The 7,188-nt window shown below is 37.6% G+C and overlaps 1 long non-coding RNA gene across 1 annotated transcript; it reads right to left on the bottom strand.

Moving 5' to 3' along the window:
• Positions 1 to 622: 622 nt before the first annotated feature.
• Positions 623 to 5,268, bottom strand: LOC148881087 (uncharacterized). Its single transcript, XR_016106841.1, has 2 exons — positions 4,739 to 5,268; positions 623 to 1,125 (listed from the first exon to the last, which is right to left on the bottom strand). It is a non-coding gene; the product is annotated as an uncharacterized LOC148881087 (long non-coding RNA).
• Positions 5,269 to 7,188: the final 1,920 nt, after the last annotated feature.

Below are 7,188 nucleotides of genomic sequence, written 5' to 3'. Positions count from 1 at the left end.
CCAAATTGGCAAGATCCAGAGAACATTGATTTGGTTTGCTAATAGGAGCTAAAATTGGTACATTCTATAGAAAACATCGTCTCTATGCGTCTCTGAGCAAAGTCATTAATTTGCGCGCATTATGCTGAACAAAGAAAAGTTAGTTGGAGTGGGTAAGCAAGGTTAAGTTAGTAAGTTATACTGCAAGCCAAAAACAAAGGTCCATTAGTTGTATGATTGATGTCACCTGCTCAGCGCGATTTCTGGGATATGCCCAGCCCCCCTGTTGTGTAGCCCCAGCCCCCATGAAGCGAAAAAAATAAAACATTAAGGACATGATCCCCCCAACTCCACTCTTCCATAAAAATGGATTGTAAGTTGTGAACACATCTTGTCAATCGTCACACCACACGCACCTCTCTCTTTTTCACACACACAGTGATATAATCCAAACACAGTAAATAAATGAGTGCAGTCGGGGAAGGGGATCATCAAGTGCATTTGGAACTTGGGTAGTGTTCCTCCCATAAGCTTCGCTTTATGCCTTGTGATACTCCATCCCACAAAAGTACACGTGGCAAACAAATTCTACCTACATCTAATAATCTCAACTACTAAAACAAAATTAAATTGCATCTGCATATATAAATATTATGTACTTCTCATATCTAATCTAATAATATAATCCCAACCACCTTAGGAAGTGATCAAGATGGAAACCATATCTATATGCTTAAATTACTTCTGAACTTCCCTTGGTTATTAGCAAGTGGGTACTTTAATTTATTACTGCACATATACTACAGAAAAGGCCTTATCCTCTCTCTCTCTCTCAGAGTCACAGAGTCACAGTACGTAGAGAAGCTAAGGGATCGTCCTGTCTTGATTGTCGGTGTCTGCTTCAATCGTAATCGTTGGTTAAGTGGCTGGGTTGCTAGCGGAAACCCCAGAAAAATGCTAAGTTGCTCTCATGGACACTAAACTGGTGGGAGGTCCCTGTCGGTTGAATCGACTAGTCATGAGAGAAGGGTGCGAATTGTTCCTTGGGTCACTGTCATTGTTGGCTCAACATGTTTCTCTCTTACGTCTTAATCTTACAGCCAAATGGACGACAATAACTAGTCATGATCATCATCATCTGTCCTCCTGTATGCACAAACGAAAGGTTCCATGGTTTATCAGTACTTGGGCCATTGTCGGTGTTCTTTTAGATCGGTCAGAAACAGGGGAGAGGTGGTGAAATTAAACATCCATCTCTATCTCTTCGAATGTGGAGAAGTAATAGTAACAGAAGACACGATCGCTTTGATTAATTACTTGATCGCACAGATAATATTACTGATTTATCGATACACACGCTATATGCACGCTCACTTAACTTAGGCATAGCTATGTCCATGTATATAATTATTTGCCGATACAGTCATACTGATGACACATTAACTTGACTGAAATAGAGAGATTAACCCATTAATTTCACTTGTTATTAATTTGCTCTGCCTGTCTGAAATCAAAGTATAAAAAGAGTACTATTTTCTTTTTCTTTTTTATGTAATTTTGAATTTCACTAGGGATGGTGAGACCCACCAGCTGTCACCACCATTCAATTAGTTCCACTCAAGAGTCTTTATAAGGCCATTTTCTTGGTTTAATGCCAACCCTTTCAAGAGATTGTAACATGTCATTCTACAAACAAAGACAAGATAGACAATGAATCAAACCCTAATTCTCTCACAAATTTATGAATTATGGATGGTGTTCAACTATATATATAGAGATGGTGGATCAAAAGTAAGCAAATTTGATGAAGTTCCCGTGTTGCGATTTATATGTTTTCAATTTCTTTAAATAGGTTATTTCAGCTAAACAGTGAAAGATAATTTTCTTAATTAGTGGGCCAACACTACATTAATTACCAATATGGTTGGTTTGCTCTGCTTGAAAATAAAAACATAACTATTAACTTATGAAGTCTAGCTAAACCAGCCTTTGCATTGATCTCATCCAAATTCCATGCAAGATGAAATCCCTAATACTACTTCTGGAAGGACAAAACTTTCCTCGCTTGGCAGTGGTGACCCCGGCTTCCTCTGATTTTCTCTTTCCACCTCATCCTCTCTCTCTCTCTTGACCAACGAACGTGTAAGAGTGTATCTATGACTATGAGGGTGAAAACTTAATAGTGAGCCAGAACAACTCAAGAAGACAGCGACATGTAAGAAACGACAACTAGGTAAATGCAAATGAGACCATAAGTCAATATTATTATTCTTCCATGATAACGCACTATTTTGTCAGTAAGTCAAAGTAAGTAATGAGAATGAGAATAAAATCCCTTTTATTCATTCATAATTTAGGGTCCCTTTGGTTTACCCATAAATCTGAATACTTTAGGGTCCCTTTGGAATAATTCATTCCTAATTTCCTATAGTGTTTGGTTCAGACAGAATGGGGATGAAAATTGACGTAAGCAGGAAAAGGATTTCATCCTCACGAAAGGGGTAAGGCAATGAGAGAATGTCCATTCCAATAAGAATGGGAATGGGATTCCGATTTTACCCAACCAAACAATTGGAATTGGAGGGGGTGCTTTGTAACATGGATGAGAAATTGGTGGGTGTGAATTGGTCCATACCACGCCCTGTGGCAGCGATCAATTCACACCACACCACAGTCCACAGTTGTTATAAAATGTGGACAGACTGTGTGGATTGAATGATCCACACCCACAGTGGCGTTTTATAGGTCTGGAGTGGACCAGTCCATACCACAGTTTTTTATTCCATGTATCTCATATACAATTTATGAAGTAATCTATACAGTCGATCATAAATGTCTAACTTTTACAATTTATATGATAAATAAATTGGAGAAAAAGTATCGACAATTGAATATTAACCAATAAATATTAATTTTAACAAAATGGTAATAAAATAATTAAAAAATAAAAATTATTATTTTATTAACAAAAAACATTAAAAAGCAATATTTAAGCAAACGAAATAATAAATTATTTACAAGACAAGAATAGCATCAAACTAATAATCCATTGGATCCCGCACTAGTTGGTGGAAAAAATCACTTATATTACAACTAGTATTTAAATAGAAATAGTAAAAACTAATGTTGTAAGATAGGCATAGCATCAAAATATTGGTCTACTGGTTTTTCGAACTATTGTACTACAAGTAAGTTCAAAATGTTTCAAGCATATCCAATATGCTAACCATATTATTTGAAATTCAAATTAAAACTATTCAATTTGGTATTGCTCCCACATCATATTTGCTATATTATCCCTAATATTATTGGTTATTTGTATATCTGTTTGTTTATTTTCCTCATCAAAATCACTCTCATTAGCTTCATTTAAATTCTCGTTAGTCATGTCTTCCACTACCCATCGATTGATGTCTTTATCATGAATCACTTCTTGCCTAATAAAATTATAGATGATGAAGCATGCCATTACTTGTTGTGTTCATAAACTTTAATGTTGCAACATATTACCTTTTATGAGTATTGTCTTTAGACTCTGATTCACTAAAGATTAGTCTTTTTGAAAATTCGAGCCTTTTTTGTACATTTTGTCACCATAAAACTAATTGATATGAGTATGAAAATGTTGATAAATCATTAACTCCTTGCCAAAGTCAATATCATTTTCTTTTTCCAATGGTGTAGGCGACTTCTCTACTTATAATACAAAGTTTGGAGCTCCTGGGGTCTCTTATGCTATTGAAGTACACAACAAAGTCCAAATAGTATCCTGTGACTGTAGCAAGTTATCATAAAAAGGAACTGGGTACAGGCATCAATAGGGGTGTCAATTGGATTAGATTTGGTCCAATCCGATCTAGTCCAATGTGAGTCCATTATAAATGGACCAGGTCCAATCCAATCCAATAAATGTTTTAGATCAATTTGAACCGGTCCAATTCAATGTCTGAACCATCCAATCTGTTCAAATTCATTTTGATTTAGATTGATTTCAACCCAAACCCGGTCTATTGACACATATATTCTATCTTATATCAATGGATCAGATATTGGCTTAATCCAATCCAATCCAATATAAATTTGTTACGGATAAACCAGCTCCGATCCAATATAATAAATATTTTGGATCGGATTGGTCCAATCCAATATATCTTGTTGGTCCATCCAATCCGTCCAAATTGATTTTAGAGGGAACCAATCCGAAAACGGTCAATTGACACCCTTAGGCATCAATGCTAGGTTTTGGGCTTTTAATTTTGTTGGTTTTGCTTACATCCCTACTTGCTAATAGAGTACTTGGGCCGAAGGTAAGTTTAGCAGATATTACTCATTTCAAAAGGCACTCTTTTAAACACAAGGAAAATATCATTTTCCATGGAAACCAATTTTTGGAGTTTGAACAGAATGCAAAAAAGCAAATTCTCTTTGCAAGTGCACCAACTTTGGGGGAAATCACAACTGTATTTTGGTTTTCAAAATACAAACTTGGGAAGAATGGGAAACATTGTGGTGCGGTGGAGGAAAACACAAAGCATATCCTTTTTGTGGGTTATTAACGGTTCAAAACTCATACAGAAAAAAATGGTAACATTCTTAGCAAAACAGTCTCAAGAGATTGATTGTACAGGATTAAGAACTTCAAAATAAAAAAATAAAAAAATAGAAAGGACCACCAAAAGATAACATTCTCAGGAGATTGAACAGGTAAAAGAGCTTTTTCTGTACAAAAGAACAGAGCAACTAATGCGAGCATACATACTGGTTGTGGTGGAGCTTGCAGCGGCAGATAATACCTTGCGGAGGATAGCTTGTGCTCAGGAATGCTTGAATGCTTGGAGGTGGAGAAGGAGCGGCGGTGGAGAACTTCCAAAGGTAAGAAAGATATGTAGGGTAGAGAAGTATTATATATATTAAAGAGGGTGTGAATAAGCTAGTGGACCGACTACAATCACGAGAAATAAACATGATAAGATTTTGGATCATGGACAGGACCGAGATATTATGACCAGTCCCGTCTATGGCAAATCGAATGCGTGGTTCATCCTTTGGTGTGGAACAAAATGAGCCATCCATGAGATGACCATGTTAAGAAATACCATCAGAATAGTCTATTCCAGTTCTGATTCCAGACCCCTATTCCCGTAAATCAAACGGGCTTTAATTATTTCATCCCATCACCAACCAAATAAATACACTAAAAAAAAGGCCTATTGATTGAGGACGGTTGAACCTTCTAAGGGTTCATGTGTCAGGTCTTCATGGGCTCTAACCCTACAGGGGCAGACATCAATTTTGATGCCTTCCAAGAGAGAGACAGAGTCAACTGCCAGAGTTTCACTCTATTTCAAGGTGGGGGGTATGAACGATGGCACCCGGATTCGAATTCAGAGGTTGATAATTTGGTCACCGGAGCTAGGCCACGGTGTTCCCTGAGTGAAGAGAAATCATTTATTCCCATTGGAGTAGCATTGTGCTGAAACCTCGAAATCTTAGCCTTGGATGCATTGCTGGACAATTCATCGAGGGCTGTGATTCACGATTCTAGTCTAGGGCTACTCCAAATAACGGAGTCCTGTTCTGTTATTGACATGGATTATGATAACAGAGGGGGTAATGCGCTGGGACGCACTGACTTTTCATGGGCCACGTCCCACGTTGCCAGGGCAGTAATAAACCAGGTCTAAAGTTTGTCTTTTTGTTGATCGGATCAGCATCGTAATCGATGTAGGTGCACTCTCCTCAGTCCTCACTCTGGAATGGAGATTAGATTTGCTGACCAAAATACTCCTAACTTTTTTGGTCACGTTTTTTAATATAAAACTTGGATTCATCCAGCCAGAGTGAGGGTTACGTTTTTTATCCTTTCAAATAATTAAACAAGTAACCAGTGGTGAGTGAATTGAGGGCCCCAGAGGGCAACCGTAACACAACACAACAGAGATATATCAGCACTGTTGAAGTTGAGCTGTGTCTAGCGACTGTACCTTCTTTGAGCAAGAAGAAGATGACTCCAGTATGGAGTGGTAGTGGTAGACTAATAGCTAAAGACTGGACAAACTAATTCGGATCGTTTGACATCCATGTCATGTCGATATCCCACACACTTTTCAAGAAAACAATGTAATGTTGCTGCAACTTGGTATTTACACTGTTCGTATTGTCTTTTAATTTACAGCCATGTATTTAAAAATGAAAATATCTTCATATTTATATATATTTTTTTTTCACTGGTATTGTTAAAACAAGGCTAGAAGGGATTGTGGAAACGGTGTTAGTACGATCTTACGAGGATCCTCTATCCACTAGTACGTGCAGTAAAAAATTGAATGACTACATGGTTCAAATTGACAACGCCACCGCACCAACCCACCTTACCTATCTACAAAATGAAAATGATGATGATGATCGATTTCCAACTTGCGTCAGTTGTTTCCGGGTGGTCCAGCTTTAGTTTGAAGCAAAGCGGCAACTCGATCGATATAAAATGCTCGCCTGAAGTTTTTGACAATCATAAAAATCTTCTCTATAGTTTTACTTTAACAAAACTTCCCCTAAAGTTTTAAAAATCTCGATAAAAATATTCCTTCTATCATGAATCAGATGGAAAACCTATAAAATTATGAAATTGCCCCTAATTATTAGTTAGAATCAATAAAATATTTTAAACTATGAGAATTGCTTCTCCTTCCCCTTTCTCTTGTTAGACACTTTTGTATGCCCTTAACTTCAATCAAATGATGTACTTTATGAGTTTATTGTAAATGAATAAAAGTGCATATTTGGTTCATGTTCCCTTGGTATGTTTCTGTGTAATACCCTTAAACTGGACACTTAATGAGACTCGTGTTAGTTTAGAATGTTTACAGCCAGTGGGTCGGTCTGGGGAGACCTATCCTGACAATGCTGACACTGTGGTGCCACCAAGTCGGTTGGGGTGGCTTGTCTCAGCTACCAGGGTGAGACCCTAGGCACACACAGTGTGGGATTAATTGAATCTTTGAATTGGACCAGATTTCCAGTATTGCCTTGGACCTTGGAGATTGATGGGCAAAACTGGAAAGTTACACCCGACCCCTAGACTTGATTATGATACTGCACTAGGTGTCGGATTGGTCAGTCTTTGATGTACCAATCAGTGAGATCCTTAGCAGGGGTCAAAACCTGGGTATGTTGGGACAGTCTGAGAATTCATCTGAGTGGGTGATCATA

The sequence above is a fragment of the Nelumbo lutea genome, chromosome 1 (assembly GCF_056320005.1).
Source record: "Nelumbo lutea isolate HS-2025 chromosome 1, American lotus-T2T, whole genome shotgun sequence".
Lineage (NCBI taxonomy): Eukaryota > Viridiplantae > Streptophyta > Magnoliopsida > Proteales > Nelumbonaceae > Nelumbo > Nelumbo lutea.
The sequence above is the reverse complement of the archived record's forward strand: the minus strand, read 5'-3'. Positions and strand labels throughout refer to the sequence as shown.